At 35.0% G+C, this 26,467-nt stretch overlaps 1 long non-coding RNA gene across 1 annotated transcript in view; it reads left to right on the forward strand.

Annotated features, from left to right (window-relative positions):
- LOC306648175 overlaps nt 1–26,467 on the forward strand; it is a 125,005-nt gene that overhangs the window by 32,605 nt on the left and 65,933 nt on the right. Inside the window, exon 2 of the long non-coding RNA XR_013760325.1 lies at nt 16,913–17,056. This is a non-coding gene — a long non-coding RNA (uncharacterized lncRNA). The remainder of the gene's footprint in view (nt 1–16,912; nt 17,057–26,467) is intronic.

Genomic DNA, 26,467 nt, shown 5'->3' on the forward strand with positions numbered 1-26,467 from the left:
TACTTGTAAGCAGAAACTAGAAAGACTCTGCCAACAGGCAAGACTTGGGTTGAATTGGGCGTCTATGTCTATTACTAGATGTGTCTATTTGGACACGTTTCTTAACTATTCTGAGCATATTTTCTTCAGCCTTGCATAAGAAGAATAATAATGAATTCACAAGATTGCTGTGAGGATCCACAATGAAATGCTGCATGGGGCGGGGGGCCTGATGCAAAGTGAGATAGTCAATACTGGTGCCATAAAGAATAATAATATTATGGCATTTTCAGATAAATGGATGGAATTGGAGAATGTCATGCTATGTGAAATAAGTCAAACTCAAAAAAACCAAAGTTCCATGTTTTCCCTGATTAGTGGATGATGATACCTAATGGGGGTGGGGGGCTGGGCATGAGAGAAGAACGGAGAACTTTAGGGAGGTAGAGGGAAATGAAAGCAGGGAGGGGGCAGGGGTATGAAAGATGGTGGAATGAGACAGACATCATCACCCCACGGACTTATATGATTACATGAATGCTGTGAATCTACATCTTGCGCAACCATAGAAAAGAAAAGTTGAACCCCACATATGTACAAAGAATCAAAATGCAGTCTGTTAAAATAATAAATAAAAAATTATTATACAAATAATAATGGTGCTTAGTTAAATGTCATGGTTATAATGTGTCTAAAGCCAAAATTTTCCTCAGCATAATAAAAGTCTGCTTTTTTGGCTTTTAACAATAATATGGTTGTGAATTTTGACCCTCATTCCTATTCAACACAAGGCAGGCCCTTTGCCTTTTGTAAAGAGAATGCCAGAGAGAAAAGGCTGAAATGGGTTTTATTTTCCTATTTCTGTGCCATAGGAATGGTGTAATGTTATCAGCTGAGATAATACTGCCTGCAAATAGCTCTGAGTGAATTTGGTTGGCAAAATCGCAGGAAAAGATTGACAGGATCTTAAACAGCAGTAGTCAGGGAGGCCGTGGCTGGAGCATTGACAGCGAGTGATTTCGTGAGTAATGAAGAGAGTTATATGATTAAGTTTCCCGAAGCGTGCAGTGCCTGCCGTGTGCACTTGCTGCCGATTGCCACCCTTCTGCGTTGTGGACCAGCCTCACTGCTTTTCAGGCAGGATCAATAGGATTAGAGGATTTGCGCAGAAAGCTTGCCTGTGGCTTCTTGTTAAGGGTGTAGGGTGCCTTACAGCTCTCCTCCGTGGCATTCTGCACCATGCCATGTATTAATCGCATAAAGAGTCATCCCTTTGTTCTATTTTATGACTATTTTTCTCCTAATACATTAGCTTTCTTTTTTTTTTTTTTTTTCCCAAACCTTGGGTTCAGATTTTATTTTTAAACTGAAGATTTACAGAAATAAGAAAAAGCCCAAGATAACATCCAATATAGAAAGCCCTACACATTCTGCAAGGTATAGTTTATATGTGACCTCCACCAGGGAGCCTTCCAGTGGCCCGGGGCTTGATGGGGATGTTCCTCTACATTCCTGACTGCTGGGACAGTTGTATGGTAAATTATCTGCCTGTGGTCGCTCTTCCCACTAAATTGTTAACTTGTCTAGGACAGAAGCAGCATTCTATTAATTTTCAAAAAACCCTAAACCTAGTTTATATATATATATATATATATAATCCCATCATTTATTGAGCATATATATGTATAAATATCCCATCATTTATTGAGCATTTGCTGATTTTTTTTTTTTACCATGTACTAAATAATCTGAATGTAATTATCTTAATGTATTCATTGGAGAAACAGGAATGACCCATGGGGTTGATGTGAAGATTAAGTAAGCTTTAGAGAGTTTTAAGAACACAAGTCAATACAGAGCTAGTAAGTGGTGAGGCTAGTTTTCAAACACACATCTGTCCAAATTCAAAGTCTTTACAATTGACCACTTTCCTCTATTCATTCTGGAAGTAACACATTCCATAGATTAGGTAGATCACATATACAAATAGGTTCATAGATACATATTGCTCTTTTTATATACATAGAAACTTCTTTTTATTATTTAATTAGGTACCCACTGTGCTTCTTTTAAAATGAATTTACTTCTAAATTAGACAAATAGCCATTGTTTTGAATACTCATGAAGTTAAATGACTTATCCAGGGTCAAGTGGACAAAGCTAGGCAAGGCCATTCAAGAGAAGTGGAGTAAAGCTGAATCAATCCAGTCATTCCAACTCACAACTATCCGACCTGGGTAAACCCTTCTTCATGTAAACACAGCACTACTAGCAACCAGGGGTGCCAAAACAAAAATTGCATTCCCCTCTTCCCTGCACATTCCTCACTATTAATATTCCTCCTGTCTAAGTGTCAGAGGCGGGTCTGATTACTTTCACAGCATCACCTCCCCAGATATTCTAACGCTGCAACCCAGCTGACTCCACTTGCTTTGGATGCTTGCTGAGCTTTCTACTGTCTTCCTAAGTGCCTGGTAGGTAATCACAGGTGGAGAGAGAGCAAAATTATTTTTTCAAATTATACACCTGTATTGAGTTATCTTGAAACTTGAGTCTCAAAGGGATAGAAAAATACATTTAAGCATTGATAATCCAGCACACAACTCGTATTACACAGCCTAATTTATTTTACATTTGGGATTTTCCATCCTTTTTCCAAATATAAGGGTTTTTACATTGTTCTGACCAATAATTGAGTTAGAATCATTAGTTATTTAACAATGGCAAACAATTACTCTGAGACAAATGAATTTTGCAAGCGAATCCCCCTTATTAATAGTATGTGTTCATAGTAAATACATAACTGAGTGTATATCCTGTGAAATTATTTTTGCTTAATGAAACAGTGTCTGTCATGATTCTAAAAATTATATAATATGTAAATTAATGCATAAATGAATTTCTGTGTATGTCACAACTGAACTATAGTGCACGTTTAACTTCTATTTTGATTTAGAAAACAAATTTGTCATAATGTAGTATGTATATTCAATTTGCACCTTTTAAGAAAAGTCTATAAAATCCCTAATATTTGTTTTCTTGTAAGATTTTCTTATATATATATATGCATATTTGAATATTTGCATTCTTGTGGAGGTAAGTAATAACATACATAACATAAAAATATCTTCCATTTGTATGGAAGATAATACTGTTTAATAATGTAATAATTAAGCAGATATCTAAGTGAATTGAAGAATGTGGATCATGGAGCTATTTGGAAAAGTAGATTCTGTGCTAAAGAATATAAATGTGACAGTGAATATTTGTGGGAAAATGAGAAAAATGAACAAGACGGACTGATATTATTGCATCTTCTCTAACTTTACAATAATGCAATTGCCATTTAGCATGCATGGAAAAATCTTCTTATTCTGCAGAATACATAGAATTACCCATTCTCTTTTATATATCCTTCGGTCTTCCCATAACATAAAAACAGAACAAGCATTGCTCTGGGCCACTTTAGAGCTGGAAGACTCAAGCCAATAATAAAGTGTTGATTGGTCTCTAATGGAACAGGAATATGACTAGAACTGAATCTGAAACCATTCCTGAAGGATTTCGGTCAAGTAAAATTCTGAAAGTCCTGGACAGAGATCCAATGGTTCTGAAAACTCTTATGTGAGTGTGAATTTTACCACTTCAACTTGTTTTGCAGAGTTCCACATAAAGCATGAGGTCTCTCAATTCAAAATTTAATCATGTTTTATGTTAATGACATAACCTTTAGTTGTTTATCAGGTGAAGTTATTTTCAGGATCTTTGATCATCTACTGCCTTGAGTTAAAAAATGTTCCCCCCAAAAGTCATGTCCTTCCCCAAATATCAGAATATGACCTTACTAATAGGTAAGTTGCAGACATGATTATTGAATACTAGGTCACTGGAGTAGGATGAGCCTTTAATGCAATATGACTAGTGTCCATATAAGAAGAGACACTGAGAATCAGCATACATTGATGTGGAAGAAGGGACTAGAGTTTCACAGCTATAAGCTAAGGATTATCTGTAACCAGCAGAAGATAGGAAACAGATACAGAAGAGTTTCTACCTGAGACACCAAGAAGAGGGAACAACACTTCTGACACTTGAATTTGAATATCTGTGTTAAAGAAGTACAAGAGAACACACTTTTGTTTCTTTAAGTCACTAAAATTGGTAATATTTAGCTGGGTACAGAGATACATGCCTGTCATTCCAGTGACTCAGGAGGATGAGGCAGGGATGATTTAAAGTTTGAAGCCAGTCTCAACAACTTAGCAAGACCCTGACACAAAATAAAAAATAAAAAGGGCTGGGGTATAACACAGTGGTAGATCACACTTGGGTTTAATACCTAGTACCAAGTAAATAAAACTAAAAAATAAAATAAAATTTGTAATACTTTGTTACAGTCACACTAGATAACTAATATGTCTACTATATGCCAGATTTTAGGTTAGCTGATTTCAGTAGGATTATTACCTCCCTTGATTTTTTTCCTCACCAGATTCAAGTAGCATAAATTCATATAAACATATGCTATTTACATAACAAATATTAGATTCCTATTATGATCTGGGCACTAAGCTGAGTGTTAGAGATGTAGGAGTGATTAATAAACTTGATGCACTGCCCTTGCATGAGTTTATATTGTAATATTAACCCATATTATAAGCTGTTTTAACCCTGAAATTTAGAAACATAAACAAAAAAGCAATTACAAGAATTATTAAATTACAGCCATGCTGTAGTATCAGGATTATAATATAATAGTTTTACAATTATTATACAACCTAATCTACTTCATAAATTAGGAGGATTGCCATCAGCTCTTCCCTATTAATAAATAACTTCATATTCTGAAATATTTGTAAGGACATGAATTTTAGGGGAACATTATTTAATTTGTGACAGTAGATGATCAATGATCCCAAAAACAACTTCACTTGGTAATCAATTAAATGTACATCATAACCAAAGTATGGTATAGTTCTCTCCTCTGTAACACAATTAAAAAAAATCCTATTAACTATTACAGCAAAGTAATACTCTATTCTGAGTATGACTTGCAAGATGTGGAAGTATTTTTCTGAATCTTAAGTTGTTCTTATTTCATGTCCTGCATATATCAGTTTTAAAAGTAAAAGGTATATGTGATGTCTATGGTAACATAGAAGTGCATGGAAAAATGGTCTCTTCAGTCTGTCTTTAGCATTACAATACCTAGGAACATACAAAGTTAAGATAAATGTAGATTTGCATCTCTGGTTTATTGCAACTGCCATTATCTGTTGGATGTCATCTGTAATGAATTACCTATATATTGGCCTACAGGTTTGGGCATGCATGATTAAAACATTATAAAAACCAAGTGGACCATATAGATATAGTTTCATGTCATCAGCAAACAGGTAATTTGACTTTTTCCTTTCTAATTTGTATCTTTTAAATTTCCTTTTCTTGCCTTATTGCTCTGGCTAGAATTTCAACGACAATGTTGAAAAAGAATGGTGAGATTGGACAAACTTGTCTTGTTCCTAATTTTAGAGAAAACAATTTTAGTTTTCCTCTGCTGAGCATGATGTGATATAGAGTAGTCTTTATGATGTCAAAGTATATTTTTTTCTGTCCCTAATTCTCATAGTATTTTTAACATGAATGGGTGGTGGGTTTTGACAAACGTTTTTTTCTGCACTTATTAAGATAATCATGTGATTCTCATCCTTAACTCTAATTATGTGGTGAATTATTACATTTATTGACAAGTGTAAGTCAAACTAACCTTCAATATGGGAAGAAACTCCTTTGATCATGGTGTATTATTTTCTTAATATATTTTTGATTGTTGTTTGTCAATATTTTATCAAGAATTTTTGTATCTGTGTTCATCATGGATATTATATTGGTCACATTTTCTTGGTGAATCTGTCTCATTTGGGTATTAGAATTATACTGGCTTCAGAGAATAAATTTGGAACTATTCCCTCTCTTTCTATTTCATGGAGTCACTTGAGGAAGATTGGTGTTAGATCTTCACTAAACTCTGGTAGAACTCAGCTGACAATCCATCTGTTACTGGTCTTTTCTTTTTTGGAAATCTTTTAATTGCTGATTCAATCTCATTATTTGCTATCAGACTACTTAGGTTTTCTATATCCTCATAGTTTAACTTGATTAGGTCATAAACTCCACCAGAAGATTTCTAAAGCTGATAAATTTAGCAAAGTAGTCAGATACAAGATCAAAATACATAAATTAATCACTTTCCTATACTCCAATAATAAATCTGTTGAAAAATAAATCAGAAAAACTATTTATTCACAATAAACTAAAAAAATATGAAATACTTGGGAATAAATCTAACCAAAGAGGTGAAAACTTCTGCAATGAAAACTCTAGAACACTGAAGAAAAAAAAAAAAAAAACTGAACAAGGCCTTCTAAGATGGAAATACCTCCTATATTCACAGATTGACAGAATTAATATTGACAGAATTGCCATACTAAATAGGCAATTAGCAAAAGCAATACACAAATTTAATACAATCTCAATCAAGATATCAGTAATATTCTTCAAAGCACTGGAAAAAAAAATTTCAAATTTATTTGAAATAATAAAAGATCCAGAGTAGCCAAAGCAATAATGAACTAGAAAAGTGATTCTGGAGGCATCACAATACCTGATCTCAAATTATACTTTGGAGGTACAGTAACTAAAACAGCATGATAATTGGCATCAAAAGACGACTGCAAATTAGTAGAATCATTTTGAAAAGCAATATGGAGATTCTTCAAAAGACCATGAGTAGAATTACCATATGACCCAACTATTTCACTCCTTGCTCTTTATCCAAAAGAATTAAAATCAGCATATTACACAGTTTATAGCAGCACAATGCACAAGAGCTGAGTTATGGATCCAGCAAAGATGCCCCTCAAGAGATGAATGGATTAAGAAAATGTGGTATATATACACAATGGAGTTTTATTCAACCATAAAGAAGAATGAACTTGTGGCATTTGCTGGTAAACTGATGGAGCTGGAGAAAGTCATGTTAAGTGAAATAAGCCAGACACAGAAAATCAAGAGTCAAATGTTTTCTCTCATGTGTGCAAACTAGAGAAAATAAACCAAAAAAGGAGGTCACATGAAAACTGATTAGTTGAGTAGAGGAAAGGGATTTAGGGGAAGTGAAAAGAGAGGAACTAAGAAATGAAATTGATCAAATTATGCTGAGTATAATTATAAATATATATATATAATGTATAATTATATACATAGTCATATATATCACAGTGAATTTACCTTTATGTTTATCTACTAACTACCAGTAAAAAAGAAATACATAGAAGGAAGGCCAGTAAAGTAAAGGGGATAAGAAGGGAGGAGGGAAGGGAAAGAAAAAGTAGAACTAAAAGAAAGTTACATTCTATGAATGCTTACTTATGTGTAAATAAACTCCAAATCATGTATAACTATAATTCACTAATAAAAACATCAAAGTGTCCTCTATTCTGTACCATTGATCTACCTTTCTATTTTGGTACCAATACCATGCTGTTTTTGTTACTATTGCTTTGTAGTAGAGTTGAAGATCTGGTATTGCGATACCCCTGTTTCACTCTTCCTGCTAAGGATTGCTTTAGCTATTCTGGGTTTCTTATTCTTCCAGATGAATTTCATAATTGCTTGCTCTATTTCTGTAAGGTACGTCATTGGGATTTTAATTGGAATTGCATTGAATTTGTATAGCACTTCAGGTAGTATAGCCATTTTGACAATATTAATTCTTCCTATCCAAGAACATGGAAGATCTTTCCATCTTCTAAGGTGTTCTTTAATTTCTTTCTTTAGTGTTGTATAGTTCTCATTGTAGAGGTCTTTCACCTCTTTTGTGAGATTGATTCCCAAGTATTTTATTTTTTTCGAGGCTATTGTGAATGGGGTAGTTTTCCTAATTTCTCTTTCTGAAGATTCATCACTTATGTATAAAAATGCGTTGGATTTATGAGCATTGATCTTGTAACCTGCTACTTTACTGAATTCACTTATGAGTTCTAAGAGTTTTCTGGTGGAATTTCCAGGTTCCTCTAAATATATAATCATGTCATCAGCGAACAGGGATAGTTTGAGTTCTTCTTTCCCAATTCATATCCCTTTAGTCTCTTTGGTTTGTCTAATTGCTCTGGCCAGAGTCTCAAGAACGATGTTGAATAGAAGTGGTGAAAGAGGGCATCCCTGCCTTGTTCCAGTTTTTAGGGGGAATGCTTTCAGTTTTTCACCATTTAGAATGATATTAGCCATGGGCTTAGAATAAATGGCCTTTACAATGTTAAGGAATGTTCCCACTATCCCTATTTTTTCTAGTGTTTTGAGCATGAAGGGGTGCTGTATTTTATCAAGTGCTTTTTCTGCATCTATTGAAATAATCATGTGATTCTTGACTTTAAGTCTATTAATATGGTGAATTACGTTTATTGATTTCCTGATGTTGAACCAACCTTGCATCCCTGGGATGAAACCCACTTGATCATGGTGCACTATCTTTTTAATATGTTTTTGTATGCGACTTGCTAAAATTTTGTTGAGAATTTTTGCGTCGATGTTCATTAAGCATATTGGTCTGAAATTTTCTTTCCTTGATGAGTCTCTGTCTGGTTTAGGTATCAGTGTGATATTGGCTTCATAGAATGAGTTTGGGAGGGTTCCCTCCTCTTCTATTTTATGGAATACTTTGAGAAGTATTGGAATGAGCTCTTCTTTAAAGGTTTTGTAGAACTCGGCTGAGAACCCATCTGGTCCCGGACTTTTCTTTGTTGATAGGCTTTTGATGACTTCTTCTATTTCAGTACTTGAAATTGGTCTATTTAAATTGTTTAACTTTCTCATACTAGACAAAGGTGCCAAAAATATGCAATGGAGAAAAGATAGCCTCTTCAACAAATGGTGCTGGGAGAATTGGAAATCCATATGCAACAGAATGAAACTAAACCCATATCTCTCACCATGCACGAAACTAAACTCAAAATGGATTAAGGACCTCGGAATCAGACCAGAGACCCTGCAGATTATAGAAGATAAAGTAGGTCCAAATCTTCACCTTGTTGTTCTAGGATCAGACTTCCTTAACAGGACTCCCATAGCACAAGAAATAAAAGCTAGAATCAACCACTGGGATAGATTCAAACTAAAAAGCTTTCTCTCAGCAAAGGAAACTATCAGCAATGCGAAGAAAGAGCCTACAGAATACGAGAATATCTTTGCCAATCATACTTCAGATAGAGCACTAATCTCCAGAATCTATAAAGAACTCAAAAAACTCTACTCCAAGAATTCAAATAATCCAGTCGACAAATGGGCTATGGAAATGAATAGACACTGCACAGAAGAAGATCTACAAGCAATCAACAAACATATGGAAAAATGTTCAACATCTCTAGTAATAAGAGAAATGCAAATCAAAACCACCCTAAGATTCCATCTCACCCCAATTAGAATGGCGATTATCAAGAATACGAGCAACAACAGGTGTTGGCGAGGATGTGGGGAGAAAGGTACACTCATACACTGCTGGTGGGGCTGCAAATTAGTGCAGCCACTCTGGAAAGCAGTGTGGAGATTCCTTAGAAAACTTGGAATGGACCCTCCATTTGACCCAGCTGTCCCACTCCTTGGCCTATACCCAAAGGACTTAAAATCAGCATACTACAGAGATACAGCCACATCAATGTTCATAGCTGCTCAATTCACAATAGCCAGACTGTGGAACCAACCTAGATGCCCTTCAATTGATGAGTAGATAAAGAAACTGTGGTATATATATACAATGGAATATTACTCAGCCATAAAGAATGATAAAATTATGGCATTTGTAGGCAAATGGATGAAATTGGAGAATATCATGCTAAGTGAGATAAGCCAATCTCAAAAAGCCAAAGGACGAATGATATCGCTAATAAGTGGAGGATGACACATAATGGGGGGGGAGGGAAGGGTTAGTGTTAGGGTTAGAGTTAGGGTTAGGGAGGGGGGCAAGTATGGAGGAAGGAAGTACTGTATAGAGGGTAAAGAGGGGTGGGAGGTGTGGGGGGAAGGGAAAAAATAACAGAATGAATCAAACAACATTACTCTATATAAATTTATGATTACACAAATAGTATGCCTTTACGCCATGTACAGAGAAAGAACATGTATCCCATTTGTTTACAATAAAAAAAAAAAAAAAAAAAACATCAAAGTGGCTAGGAGGATACTAAGACCATGATATTTTGGTGTGGGAAAAGGAATCAGAGTTGTATACATAGGTATCGCTTCATTTCTCAATGGAATTATCATGCATCGCTGGCTTTACTTTCTGTCCTACATCATCCCAATACTTAACCTATAAGATTAAGTATCTCAAACTAGTCACCCACCAAGTCCAGTTTCCACATCTTTCCTCCAGACTTCTAGTTTAGTATGCTTTCCTTTTCTTGACATACCTGCTTCTCATCCTCTAGTAACATCTATAAAGACTTCTCATATTAGTGCTCCAAGTCATGAGTTCCTTAGAATCTCCCTTTCTTTCCTATTCTAGCCTTTCTTTTCTTTCTTTTTCTTTTTGGTACTAGGGATTGAACCCATGGGTGCTTAATCTCTGGGCCACATCCCCAGTCCTTTTTTATATTTTATTAGAGACAGGGTCTCTCTGAGTTGCTAAGTGCCTCTGTAAGTCGCTAAGGCTGACTTTGAACTGGAGATCCTCTTGCCTCAGCCTCCTGAGCCACTGGGAAAACAGGCATGTTCCCCCACACCTAGCAGCATCTCCCTTTCTGACCTCATTATTATTGCAGTGGGATTGGTTTACAGAATGAGTTTTCAGTGAATTGAATATCAAGATTATCTTTGTTCCAAATTTAGTTCAGGAAAAATATTACAAGTTCAAGTTCTGATTCCTTAAGCTAACATTGTTCTGAATATCTTTTAGTTGCATTCCTTTGCTTTATTTCTCACATATAGTACCAAGCGTTCCTCTTAGAGTTGCCTCCTGTGACATACTTCATTTTCCATTTGGGACAATATTGCATGGGATAATTTTTGACTGGTGCTTTAGGAATACAAACTTTTTGTCTGTTTGGGGGATGCTAAAAAGAATGTTAATACTCAGTTAAAAACTAGAATATGGAAACACAAAATCAGAAATGATATCATTATTGTCACCATGAAGTCATATTGTAAATGAAATCAAGGAAATAATTTCAAAAGAAAAAAATGAAGAACTAAAATTTTAACTCAGTAATATGAACCAATGAATCTAGCTGCTTTTGTTTCTTTAATCCAGATTGGGTTACAAATCTTTTGGTTGAAAATGGCATAAACTCTGCACATTTATGAGTAAAAACATTAGTTAATCTTTCAGAGTGTGGTTTTACCAGACCAGCCAACTAGATCTCATGTTCAAATATCATTAAGCACTTGCTGTGATTTTGTTTGAAAAAATAAAAATCCCTGAAAAAACTCTTTATATTCTCAGGCTTTTGTCAAAGCCTGTTCCATAAAGCTTCACAAGTATGATTGTGTTTGCATTTTATTTCATTGCCTCTAAACGTCCCTTTATATCTGTTGGTTTTTGTTACATGTGTTGGTTAATATTTGAAATCCCATCTCCACATAGTCTAATCAAACAGATCTAATATACCTAGGATTTACGGATGGGGTTCATGTTTTTATCAGGTGAATATGCATTTAGAACATAATTTATTATTAATATCTAGAAAATATCTGGATGAGAAGAAAGCTCATAGTTTTGTACTTACATAAAGAACTTACAAAACCTTACACCAAAAATACAAAGAACCAAATCAATAAATGGGCAAAAGAACTGGACAAAAAATTTACAGAAGAAGATATACAGGTGATTAATAAATATATGAAAAAGTGTTCAACATCTCTAGTAATTAGAGAAATGCAAAAAAAAAAAAAAGAACTCTAAGATTTCATCTTACTCCAATTAGAATGGCTATTATCAAGAACACAAACAATAATAGATGTTGGCATGGATGTGGGGAAAAAAGGCACACTTTTACATTGCTGGTGGAGTTGCAAACTGGTGCAGCCACTCTGGAAAGCAGTGTGGAGAATCCTCAGAAAACTTGAAACAGACCCACTTTTGACCCTTGGTTTATACCCAAAGGACTTAAAATTAGCATTCTTTAAAAAGAAATAAGTATGAAGACTCAATTTCCATGCATGTAGAAGTTTGTCAGGAAGAGCCCAACTACTACACATAACATCTCTAATAAAAAAAACAGAAAGAAAAACTTTAAAAAGTGTGAAATGAAAGTAATCTCTCACCCAAGTACCTATAAACAAATAAGACAGATAACATGTTATTTTTATGAGATTTTATTGTTTCTTGAATCCCAATTCAGATTTCTGAATTTTCTTTCCATTCTTCAAGTAACTCCTTCACCAATTGTTTCAATAAATATGTATGAATGTTAAGCTTTTTTCATTGCTTTAAAAAATATTTCCTTTTACTTTCACTCCAGCATACTAGTTTACAAGTTTGTAAAACTCCAGGCAGGTGGTTAGTTTTGCTGTTAACTTGAATATAACAATCTATTGTCTGCTTTCTTTATGTGGAAAACAAGTGTTGTTCTTTTTTTTTGTTTCAATAGATCATTCAAATACAAGGATTTTATTTCAGGGGGAAAATATACCATAATGGAGGTAATTCTCTCTCTCTCTCTCTCTCTCTCTCTCTCTCTCTCTCTCTCTCTGTCCTGTCCCTTTTGACAACTGTTACTTCTCAAGTCTGATCATTTTCTTATGTAATCTTCAAAGCAAGCAGAGAGAAAAGTTATATGTGGTCCATGTCTCTAATACCTTGCAATTTTGCTGTGGTATGCACCGTGATTTTCTTTTAATTCTTGATTGGGATCTGTGGTATTTCTACATTTGAAGTTATGTATTTCATTAGTGCAGGGAAATGATGAGCCATTATATTTGTAATAATTCTTTTAATACTGTCCTTTCTATTCACCCATCCTAGAATTCCATTTTAGGTATACGTTAGCACCTTTCATTCTCTCCTCCACTTCTTTTAATGATAGCTTTTATCTTTCCTTCCCTTCATTTCACCGTGCTCTATTGTGTATGATTTACTCAAATACATATCCTATTTCACTAATTTTCTCTTCAGATGGGTCTCTTCTGTAGTTTATTTTTAGTGCATTTAATATTTACTTTTTCACAAAGAATTGTTTTTTTTTATGGCTTTTATTCCTATATTTTAAACACTTAGGTTACATATGATATTTTATTCTTTTTTTAATCATAGTTCTGTTAAGTGTAATCTCAGGATTCTATACCTCCAGTATGTCACATCTATTTATTCTCACTGACAGTAGATGGTTCTTTCTTCTATTTTGTAATGAAATATCATGGACTCAAATATCCAAGGCTTGTTCTGTGAGAGCAACCTCTCTGTGTGCAGGAATGAACTTCAAGTGAGGTTTACATTTGCTTTATCAGGCATTGTAAAGTTGTCACAGATCCAGGACCAAGTTTTATATTAATTTCTTAACTTTTGTCTCCTGGATTATACGGGTAGTGTACATTTGGCCTATATAAAGAATGAACCCACTTAGTTTCTCAAATGAGGTTGATGGGTGTGTTTATATATGTATTCACATGTATGGGTGTTTTCCTATGTAGAAACACATGAACCATCTTGCCATCTCCCTATATGTTAAACGGAAATTTACACTTCATTAAGTGAAGCAATTTAAAGTGCTCAAAGGTATGTATGAAGACTTAGATATAATTTCTTTCAAACTCTTGGCCCAAGACATTGTAGTCTTTCTCTTCTCCTCCTTCTCTTTCTCTTCCTCTTATTTTCCTGTTCTGAGGTCAGTCACAATGCTAATTCATAGGATTTCTGTTTTAACATCTAGATCCATCTTTACTTCTTACCTAGGGGGATTTAATTTGCTTTTAAACTCAGCTAGGATTCACATTTTTGATTGTTGCTACATATCATCCAACATGTCTAAAGATTTATTTCTGGAGGGATTTAGGTTAACTTAGTCTGCCATCCTGCCAGATTCCTGTGCTATTCATTTGACATTATTTTTCTTTAATGCTTTCAACAGTCTTATGAGATGGATAAATTGTCCCCACTTATAGCTTCAACTTTTAAATTTGCAAATACATGTGGCAATGTAGTCTAAGTTTTACAACTAGAAAGTGGCAAATTTTGGATTGAGACTCTAATCCTCTAGACTACAACATTCAGGTTTTCACTCATAAATCAACATGTCTCCCACTGGAATGAACCAGAATCCGAAGTGCAGATTATTGGGCTATAAACCTGTCAATCTCGATGGGCCTTTTCAGTATTTTATTATGCAAATAAAGACATTGATACCCAATGAAGAAAAAATTATCTGCCCCATGTCCAAAACCTATTAATTTTACAGCCCTGAATTGAACAGATTTTTAAAATTTCAAGCACTACAGTTTTCCCCTGCCTCGTCTTGTTTGCAATTGACAAAGTATGGATTGCTATGAAACACAATTTAGACACTAGAGATTTATGCCATCTGCCTCTGCAGTCTCATGAGCGGGATTGAAAGGCATCGTCACAAACCTCCCTAAGTGCATGTTTCAGCTCTCAGATGTCAACACTTGAAGCTCCCAACAGACAACAAAGGGGAAATTGTAGGCGAGAGATGCCTTTTCTTGGAAGGCACCCATTTGTGTCACTCCTGAAGGCCTTAAAATCCATATCTATGGGTGTGGCTAGAAATATCAGTGAAAGAGATAGGCAGTGTAGAAATTGAAAATAATAGTGTATGCACAACACACAACCTTAAAGTGTGTTACTCAGACTTTGCTGAGAAACAAATATATTTCCATTTCTTCATGGGTGGGCCCATTATTCATAGTGGACATAAAAGTCTTAAAACTTATGAATGAAGAGCAAATGGGTTCTGAACAAGAATTCTAAAGCTTTGGGAAAATGATGCAGTCAATCAAATATTGTTTTAAATAAGAGTTATGTTGTTGGGCATGCTGGCATAGGCTTATAATCCCAGCTACTCCAAGACTGAGGCAGCAGAATCACAAGTTCAAGTCCAGCCTGGGCAACTTAATGAGACACTGTCTCAAAATAAAAAATCAAAAGGGCTCAATGGTAGAGTGAAATAATAATAATAATAATAATAATAATAATAATAATAATTTATTTAATTTTATTAAGATGTTATTGGTATTAAAATTAGGATAATTACAGCCACCTTTGTTGATTCAATCAGGTACAGAGCATGGATCAACTTCTTTGTTACTCAGCTGAGAGAACTAACATTCATAGAATTTAGTATAATCTAATATAGATAGTAATCTTGTCGGCTTGGAATCCAGAACTTTAAGCTACCTTATATCAGAGTGCACAGTTTCCAACTGCTACATTTCAGATCCACTCTCACATCTCCTAGACTCTACACTTATCCCCGCACCCCCCACACATAAACTATTCATTTATTAATTTATTCATTATTTTATCCACTCACTAAATTATTGTTGAATGTCTACTTCTTGGCAGATTACTAGGCAATTTGCATATATTTAACATATATTCATTTATTCAATCTTTACCACCACTCTGAAAGTCACTGTTAATATTCAGTTTTCTCCAAAAACTGAACTCAAAAGTGTTTCTGCATTTGTAACACAGAGCCCTAAACAGGCAGTGAGGATTTAATACCAGGCTCTGGAAGATTTTAATTTCTGAAGTATACTTGGAGGAAGAGGTGTGGACCAAATGGCAGGATGCCTGCTTAACTGTGTTGTTAGCACAACATGATGTGCCTCATGTGGCTCTCAGGGCTCATGTCCCCCCAACAGAACATTTATATAGTCACCGTTTTCCATATTCAACTAGCAGCCTGACAGAAAAGTGCCACGCTTAACCTAAAACAGATTATATAAATGCTTCTCATCTAACAAGCTTTCACACTTTGGTGGCTTCTAGATAGGGGCAGAGTGCGACTCAGTGCTTATCTGCACACTGATGCTATCAGGATAAGGGCTCATTCAGCAGCTTCATTTCTTTCTTATTCTACATATCCTCAACCACGGTACCCTAATCTGCTGAACAGCAGACAGTAAATATTTTATAACTGATTGAAGAGAGAAATCCATTGTATGTAGATCAAATTGAGATTTTTTTTTTTGTTTACATCTTGGTTATTTGTAAAATTCTACTATTAATGGGTGCCATGGTCTTAAGAAAATCATATTTTATCTTCATTCCAAACATGAGATTTTGAAATTAATGTTTTCTAATATCATTTCCAGTTTTAACTTATTTTAAATTTCCCATTGAACTTAGATTGTTGTGCTTCAGCAACAATCAGTTTTCTTTCAGTTCTTCAAATATGCAAAGCTCTAACTCATCACAGTTCTCTTTGCCTAAATACTCTTCCACCATTTTGGAACATATCAGCATTAACTTCTTGATGTTACTATAACAAATTACTACAAATCTAATGACTTAAAGCAGGAAAAAAAATTTTATCTTATAGTTCTGAAAGTACTTAAAATCAATGTATCTGCAGAACTGCCTTTCCTCGGGACACTATGGAAAAGAATTCTTATCCTTGTCTTCCGTGCTGCCTGCATTGCATTCTTTGGCTCAGTTTCTTCCCTCTTCAAAGCCAGTGACCTCATCAGTGTGCTTCCTTCATTGTGTTGCTTTATCTGCCTTTGTTTTATGGTGACAGCACCTTGTTTCCCTTTGTTGTCATTGTCACATTCTCTGATTTTGACCCTCTTGCCTCTTCATGTTAGAATCTCCATGATTACATTGGACCTATCCTGATAATTCAGAAAAATCTCATCACAAAATCTTTAACTTAACTCATAGGCTGTTCCCCTTTGGCTAAGTCTCACAACATATTCATAGGTTCCTGGGACTCATACTTAGGGAGACCTGCTAATCAGTGAATCATGTGGTCCTGAGCCTCCTCCCTTCTTCATGTTCAGCTCACCTCATCTTGAAGATCTCAGCCAAACGGCGACCCCTAATGATATCTTGTGGACTGTAAGTGTCAACCAGATGTTACTGTCATCTGTTCTTACAGGACTCCTTTCTCTCATTCATAGTTCTGTTCTTAGTTTTTTCATACTTCAATTGTGCGGATGCTTGACCTAAATGTCTTTCGAACACTGGCGTGTACGCTTCCTGAGATCAGGGACTATATATTCAATCTGTAGTCACTCTAAATCCAAAATTCCATTCACAATGCCTGCCACATGGCAGGCACTCAATCATCTTTCTTCTGTGAAAGAGTGAACTGTAAGCAACTGTATTTTATATGTCTCAGGAAATGTTTGTAATTTTTGAGAGAGATCTCCAAATCAGATTTAGTTCTGGTTTCAATAGCACCAAAGAACATTTTGTAGATCTTTAACAAATCATGTATCAAGAACTTACTGAGGTTACACATGATGTAGAGTTACACTGGTTGTGTATTCATATATAAGAATAGGAAAGTTCTGTTTGATTCATTCTGTCTTTCCTATTCTTGTTGCCCTCCCTTCCCTTCATTCCCCTTTTGTTTAATCCAATGAACTTCTATTCTTCCCCTCCCTCCCCTCCCTTGTTGTGAGTTAGTTTCCACATATCAACATATCAACAAGAACATCTGACCTTTGGTTTTTGGGGATTGGCTTATTTCATTTAGCATGATAGTCCCAGCTCCATCCATTTACTGGCAAATACCATAATTTCATTCTTCATGACAGTAATATTCCATTGTGTATATATACCATATTTTCTTAATCCATTCATCCGTTGAAGGGAACCTGGTTGGTTCCATAGCTATTGTGAATTGTGCTGCTATAAACATCGATGTGGCTGTGTCACTGTAGTATGCTTTTTTTTTGACTGTCAACCTTTCTTTAGAATTAGAAACCTGTTTCTCCAAGGCAGAATTAAGGCAACTTGATTATTAAAATTAATTCCAAATCTTGCCTTCTTACAGCTTCCACCACCCCTGATACAGGCCTTTTCTTTGCAGAACAGCTGGGAGCAGGCAGCCTGTAGTATTTTAGTCAGTGATGCCCTGGGCAGAGTCAGCTTCTGGATTGGAGACCATTTTGGGGCCCTGGAGAGATGGAGAAGATGACAGCAGAAGATTATTCCTGTCTTTTGAGAAGGCTGAGCTCATGGGAAGATCCAATCTGAGTGTTTCCAAGGAGAAGGAGAGAGGGGCTTTCAGGCAGCTCACTCTACATCATGTGTAACCACAAGAATGGGACCCTGATTAGAGTAAGTTATACCCCATGTATGTATAAGATCTCAAAATACACTGTACTGTCATGTATATCTAAAAAGAACAAATTAAAAAAGAATCAAATAACAACTGTTTGATTGCTCTTAGGTAGTGTTTGTTTAGGAAAGGCAGGATAATTACTTGATTCTTTTCTCTATTTGTATGTTTTCAGAATAATGGATTGGTGCTCTAGCAACTTCTGCAGGTGACTAAGGAAGTTTTACCAACTGTGCAGGGGGGGGGGGAGAAGGGGGGGATATGAGGTATTGTCATAACTCAGGGCTGTTTGTGTGTTTGATATGTTTCAATCAATTGCAGTAATTTTTTAAATGTTTGAAGTGTCTCATCTTTGGCCAATGGGGGCCCCTTCAAGTTGACTACCACATTATTTTATGATTGAAGCAATCTTTGACAGTCCTCTTGTTTTTAGGCCTGACAAGATGTTCCAGTTCAAGGAGTCCTTGTTCCTTTTAGTGGAAAATGGCATCTATACTACAGCCCAGGAACTAGGGGTGTTTGTTGTTATTAAATTATTGTTGCTTATAAATCTTTTCAGTAGACGTAACTAGGAAAAATTTAGTTTTTAGAAAAATAAAAATAAGTCATGAGTTAATACGGATATTTTCAATTTAAAGCATGAATTACAGGATTTTATTTAAACTTTCTACTTTTGTAATTTACATTTCTATGTTTTATCTCTTTACCCTGGAAGTCTTGGTTCTTTTCTAACAATATTGGACAAATACATTTGTTCTATCTTATTTTCTGTTTTTATAATAATAGTGTCAACATTACCACCTGCAATTAGACCACTGAATACAGAGTAAGATTTCTTGGTATCTCTGAGGTTCTTTTTTGTCCTTGGGATAGATTCCTAAGGGAATGTGTACTGAAAATACTGTGATTTAAAGTTATTTGCAATGAAAAAAAAAAAAAAAAAGAACTTACTGAGGGCTGGAGATGCAGCTCATGATACAGCCCTAGCCTAACATGCTTGAGACTCCAGGTTCGATGCCCATTGATGCACACACATGCACACACACACTCATCCCGATCCACACATTTCATTAACATATGTTGTTGTTCCACTTCATGCATTCATAGAAAGCATACATATCAAGAACCCATTAAGCTGATTATTCTTCTTCTAAAACTTGTTGTCCTCCATATAGATGTGAAATGATTTAAATAAAGCACATATAGATTCTAGTTCCAGTATAAAAGTCTGCAGCATTACATTGCACATGATTCTACCTTAACTTCTAAAAAACCTGCAGCTGCTTCCTCCTTCCAGCTGCCCCACTCTTTTTCTCCTAGTATGTGATGATGGCTGCAACAAGTTGGGAAACAGATTCCTGTAAGCATTATGCATTATTTAGTGTGAATTTACATACTGTTCTGTTTTAAGTGCTTTGCAAGTGTCCTATAAATACAGGGAATTATTTGACTGTAGAGGCAGAAGAAAAGCAAGTTTGGAAAAGTAATTTACAGGAAGATACAAATGGTCCTTCACATAATTTCACATCCTATTTTTTCTGCATTGATTTGAAGATCCTAAATGGATAGAAGCTGTCCATCATATAGCAGTTTTATAAATATTCAGTACTTTATGTTGCTATCATATTTATGTTGAAATATTCCATATGTTTATAGTCAAACCTCCCTCTGGGCTTTATCGTTAGTATTTTGCAATTAGGTTAAATAACATAACAAATAATCTACATGGAAATTATCTTCCAAAGGAACCCACAGGAAGGGATAAAGAAGTAAATATTAGACATATTTTCATATGGGATAAATGCAGTAAAGCAGAATGATGGAGAATTATAGAATTATAGAAGGCTTTCAATATCACCAGAAAAGTGATCAACTATATTCTAGAAGAAATAGTGTTATATTGACAGGTTTTTAGGTAGGAAATGAACAAAGAAGAGTTGAGATTTGTAGAGACAAACAGCATTGGCAATATAGTAAGGGGAAGGAGTATAATAAAAGAGAAAAGCATTTAGAAATTCATTATAAGCACCCAAGCCAGATATAGAAAGGCCTGGAATTATTGTCAAGTGGATGGAGAGGAAAAAGTGGTATTGGAGATACTTCCGATATAACGCTTTTGATTTCATGTGAAAATCACTACTACGTTAGGCCCATGGGAACAATTTTAAGAATTTACTAAATTAGTTTTTTTATTTTTTCTCTTGTGGAGGGGTAGATTTAATAAATTGTTGTAGGCCAATTAATTCTCAAAATGATGAAGATACTTCTGAAAAACCAGTGTTCAGTATGATGTCAGTTTTTAAAAAGAACATAACAAACATGGAAAGTGAAACATTTCTTGTATTTGGCCATGAAGACATTTTGCCACCATATTCAAGTTACAATATGGGCATGAGATTACCCTCATCCCAAACCCTTTTCTTTGCCTCATGCCCTAAAAGGGTCACTGTTCTGTCCATGACTGATGCCAGCTTTATACAATGGCATTGAAGTTGGTTTCTCATAATACGCCAGGATAAGATGACCAGTTGTGTGTGCAATTCTTTAAGTGATTATCTTATGAATTTAACCTAGAAGCCTAATCACAAATTCAAATTTCGCTCTTGCAAACGCTTAAAAGAAAAAAAAAAGAATATATTCCCATTTCTCCCTTATCCCTATAGTTAACCAGGATTGCTCATTTTAGGGTGACTTTCTATGTGCTATATTTGTTTTTAATTCTTTAATTAAAAAATCCTTGTTGGAATTGCTATGATTGTAGATGCAATAAAGACAGGAAAACAGTGATTGCAAATATACTACGGGTCCAAATGTCCATGTTTTTGTTATACTAGGTAGCAATTGCCGAGTTCTCCAAGCACATCAGGATGGCCAATAGTGAATATCCTGTATGGGGTAATCTACTGGGCTCACATGAAGGAAGAGAGTTGACTTGAAAAGGAATAGTCAAGGAGACTGTGCCCATCTGCACACAGAAGTAAAATTCTTGTCCTACCAATATAGCTTATTAGTCTCTGAGTATTTATTTTGGCTCCTGGGTGCCCAAGACCCACATTTCCAACAACATGTTACAAATTTTGAGGGACTGACCAGACCTTACGAAGCACCTTATTACTATTTATGCAACCTTATTAGATGCTTTATGTTCCTATCATTAAAGAAAATTATAACTATATTTATGCAACATTATTAGATTCTCTGGGTTCTTATCATTAAATAAAACTGCAACTATATTTCTTAGATATAATTCACCTTCCATGTTTATACATACGAACTAATCAAAGAAAAAGGGCTACCATAGAATTTTAGATGAAAATCCATTCCATGAACTATAAATAGCTCTCTTTGAGTTCATTAGTTATATATTTCATCCAACTCTGAAGATCCAAAACTTAGCTCAACCCTTGTAAAAAAAAAAAAAAAATTTCCATTTAAGATGAAACCAGACCCACAAGTACAGGCACTGACCATCTGACAATGAAGTATGTTGGAAAGATGAGGATTAATTCCTCATTTGACTTTGTTTCTATGTCATTGGAACCAATTGGATTCTTAAAGGAACCAATAAGATTCCTTGGAAGAATCCAATCCCTCCATCATTTCAACACAAAGCTTCCCAATCTGCTTGCCTCAGAGTGTGCACCTACTGTTTAGAAAATCTGTAATTATTCATTAATGCATTCAATGAACAAATGGAGGCATTATATGGCCTTGAATATTAAGTTGGATTCTTTTGATTATACAGTACTTAGAATTTAACCAGATAAATGCTGCAGGAAAATATAAATGCCTGAAAAGACAGAGGCTATGACAAGCCTCTTTGGTTCTCTTTCACTCTCTCATGCAATGCGTGATAGGCAGTGGTGACCCAAATGATCGCTGAAAGGAATCACGCAGAGATAAATCAAATGGTATAGTTAGTATATTGTAGGAACAATCTGAACTCTTGATAGCAGTCTTGCTGATGTGTATTACTGGGGTTGCTGGGTGTATAAAATTTAGATAGCCATAAAAATAGTTTAAGAGGCCCTAAAGAGATGTGTGCTTTGGTTTAAAGCCCTCTGGGTTTCTAAGTGAATAGATTTGTTTGGGTAATTGTGAGTGAGGATTTTCTTGTAAACACGAGGGACTGTTCAGTTTAATTGTGTTGCATCTGGTGCTGACTCTTGTTTTTTTCCAAAATATTTTCCTCTTCTGTATTGTGTGCCTTGGGTAAGACCAAAAGATTCATTGCTTCTTCTCATATTTTGCTATGTAATTTGTATTCTCCATAATTCTTATTGAGAATAAGAATTATGTATTTCTTTTCAACTATATATGACTGTTGCTCAGGTTCATTAGCCTCTGGCCTTGTTCACTTATTTATTTTTTAAATATTTTAAATAGTTGTCAATGGACCTTTATTTTATTTACTTACTTATATGCAGTGCTGAGAATCAAACCCATGCTAAGCAAGCACTCTACCACTGAGCCACAACCCCAGCTCTAGAGCCTGGCCTTGTTTAATCCTCAAATTAAACTCATGCAGGCGGAATCATTATAATTCCTATAATACAGAAGTGGTAACTGAGACTCAGAACAGGTAAGTAACTTACTAGCATTAAAGAATAAGGAAAAAGATTAATTTTTATAACTCCAAAGGGCATACTTTTCCTGTTAAAACACAATTTTCTTAATCCTTTTTCATGCCTGTATTTCATCATTATATTTGTTTCATTTACTGACCATATGTAATTTTTTGATATTATTTAGTAAATTGATTTTGCTTTAAATTTATTTAATTTTGAATACTATGTTACTACCATACAAATAAAATGTTCACATAAGTCAGAAATTGAGACACCAAAACCATTAAAACCATGAAGAAAAACTATGTGATTACATTCTGATAGGATATTGTTTTCTGAAGGAAATCTCTAAACTTGACATTTGTTATCAAGATACAGCTGTAGATAAAGGTACTTTAGAAAATGTTAGATGTGCAGGTTAGGGATATAGCTCAGTGAGTATAGCACAGGGCCCTGGGTTCTAATCCCTAGCACCGCAAAAAAAAAAAAAAGAAAATGTTAGGTGTTAGAGACATGTTACCATCATTAACAAGATCTCCTAATCAAGAGTAAAATATCATTGAAATATGAGTAATTCAATATATAATTTAATGTTACTTAATGTTATGTCTGTGAACCAAAATATTCTTCCATTTAAAAAATGATTTAACACAATATAAAACTTTCAGAAAATCTCATTAGGGGAGCCAGTGGTTTGTCGGTTCAAATGATTCCCCCTCTAGTGTGGAAAATAGTTACTTATTCTGCCATCCCAAATGCTGAGAGATTAATCTCTCACTCTGTGGTGCACATGGATATTTTTATATACCCAACCAGTTTTTAGACACAGCATGCACATAAACCAAGTGCAAATCAAATATGCAAGGTGATGTATGAACACCGATGAAGAGAGTTCAACCAATTCATGAAAAAGTTGCAGGTACCATGAACTTTCTTCTTCTACTCAGTTCTTGTGTTCCAGATATGATATCTTCCTACATAAAAGCTTCTTTCATTTCTAGTGTCTTTGATTCCCTTGAGTATTACTTTACAGTCTACAATTCAACTTGCTAAATTGTCTGATAAATATAAAAATATTTCCTCAAATAATGACCTGCAGTGTAACATTTTACAAAAAAATTCCAAAGCTCTTTCATTTACTGTGAACATTTCGTTTATACCAGCAAGTCAGTAGGTTCACATACAGGTTAGTAAGAATCTACCTTCTCTGTCCTCCCTCAAACTCAAACACACACACACACACACACACACACACTTGGATTAGTGTTTTCCTTTCTCCAATGTACACATGCTTAGATTGTAAATATTGTAGATTTAAGTTTGCTTGATCTAACTTCTATCCTTTACATGTCCTGTGCTAATAAATTTCCATGAGCATATTCCCATTGTGTGCCTAGAACTGAATTTTGGTCCACCCTACTAATGATGCTTAAAGCAAAGTTTCCCAATCTGTAATGGGTTTAAATCCTGTAGAAAACATTTCCCTGACTCTAAAAATCTTTCAATACCCAAATTCTGATAGAGCCTTTGGGTCAACCACTCTGAATTCTTTTTCTATAACAAATGATAGGAATCCTCTCTTTTCTATTCAGAAGCCTTCTCTGAAACTGAAAAGACAATCTTGCTTAAAATATCTTATGATATTTGAAAATAATTCAGATGTCAATTCATTAACAGGAATATTAGCACCCCTTCACTTCCCACGCTCATAAAAGCATTATGATCTGCTGCTGTGAATTCAAGCCACACAAGCCTTCCTTTGTGTTTTTCTTTTTTCTTTCTTTCTTTTTTTTTTTTTTTTTTTTTTTTCTTTGCTATGGAACATTTCTTCTATCTGGAATCTGTGCTACTTCCCTTTTCCAATTTCATGTATCCAGGTCATCTCAGCTCTTACTAACTTAGGAAAGCATTTTGGAAGGGCATTAAGTAGCTCAATCTCTTTGCTTATGTGTTTTTACATGACCTTAACCTTTCTTCCCTTGGAGACATTAAAACTGCAATCACCTAATTAGGTGATTGCCTCAATTATAATTTAATTCATGTATTTCTCTTTAAATAGACTGTAAACCTATAAAAGCAAGACATATATATATATATATAAAAGAATATATAAATAGAAAGAATATATATATATATATATATATATATATATATATATATATATATTCTTTCTATTCTACTACCATATCCCTAAAGCCAGGTACAGAATCTGGTGTATGGTGCATTAGATAGCTGGTGTATAAAAGCAGATGCTCACATGGATGTGCAAGCAAGTGGATGGATGGATAGATGATTGTTCAGGTCTTTATAGTTACAGAGGAAAGAATATTTTCCAGGTAACCATGATGAATTTTATAACTAATCCATTAGACGTTAAATAAAGATCAATGCAGATTGACATATTTGGCGGCTATGAGGTGAAATGCAGGCAGCTCTATTGAAGCTGCATTTTACTTATTTACTTATTTATTTATTTATTTCAATTTCCCTTGCAGGGTAACACCTGTGAACTATCCAGGCTAATTAGCATCACCTGGTGGTGATTGCTTAAGGAGAGCCTATGAATTAAGTTCTTGATTGGATGACTGTTCAAGATCTTTTTTCAAACATTTTATTTTTTTCTTTGTAAATAATCTGTGATTTTTTTTATTCTTTATGCGTACTCATTCTCTCACTTATGGAACTTGATGTTCTGCTTTATGTTTTCCCTTTGATGGGCACTAAGCACGCTGTCGGTCAAAATCATTTGGCAAAGCACAGCGCTGGCCATGGAACGACAAGGAAGGTTTCAAGGTGAAGGGAGGCAGTGGCAGGGTTTCTAGGCCTAGGTGTGTGTTGCTTCTGTGCCCTTCACCCTCTCTCCTGCTCCCACACTGCTCCCTTCCTCTTACCAATTTGCAACTTGCTCACTGGCTTATCTCACATACCCATGTGTTTTGGACATGAGGTGAGGAGGTGGAGGAGGGGGAATGGGAATGTAATAGTAGGTTTGGGAATGCAGGGGAATTGCAGAGCAAGAAAATAGATGAGAGCAGCAGGAGGCAGTGGGAAGGCCTGCTGAGAGCAGAGACAGGCAGCATTTATATCCCAACCTTATGTCTCCCAGGCCAGTTTTGGCTCTGTGTTCTTCCTTACCATGCTGGTGCTCCCTCTGTCTGGAACGTCCTTGTCACTTGGAATGTTCATATTGTCCTCTAAGGTTCAGCTTAAAAATCACCTTACATTCCCATGCGAATCAGTCCTGCCTCTACATTCCGTTTTATTTTTACATCAATTTTAAAATGTGTTTCAGGACTCATTCCTAGTCTATGGGGAGTACTTAAGAAGAAAAGGGTTTAGGTTTATTCAGACACGGATTCTAGGAAGAAGACTAGCTATCGTAGATGCTGTATAAATATTTAGGAATGAAATGAATGCCACTTAAATCTTTTTTTTTTTTAAGTTAGCTTTTACAACCAGGAACAGTAGAAAGTGCATGGGTTTTGGAGTCAACCTCAATTCTTCCCTTGTTACTAGTTTTTAATGAAATTCCTATAAATATGTGAGTCTTAGATTCTTCATCTGTAGAAATCAAATAGGTTACATATGTGGGTATATATATACATACTTGTGCATACA

Source organism: Sciurus vulgaris (assembly GCF_902686455.1).
Source record: "Sciurus vulgaris genome assembly, chromosome: 17".
NCBI classification, from domain to species: Eukaryota; Metazoa; Chordata; class Mammalia; order Rodentia; family Sciuridae; genus Sciurus; species Sciurus vulgaris.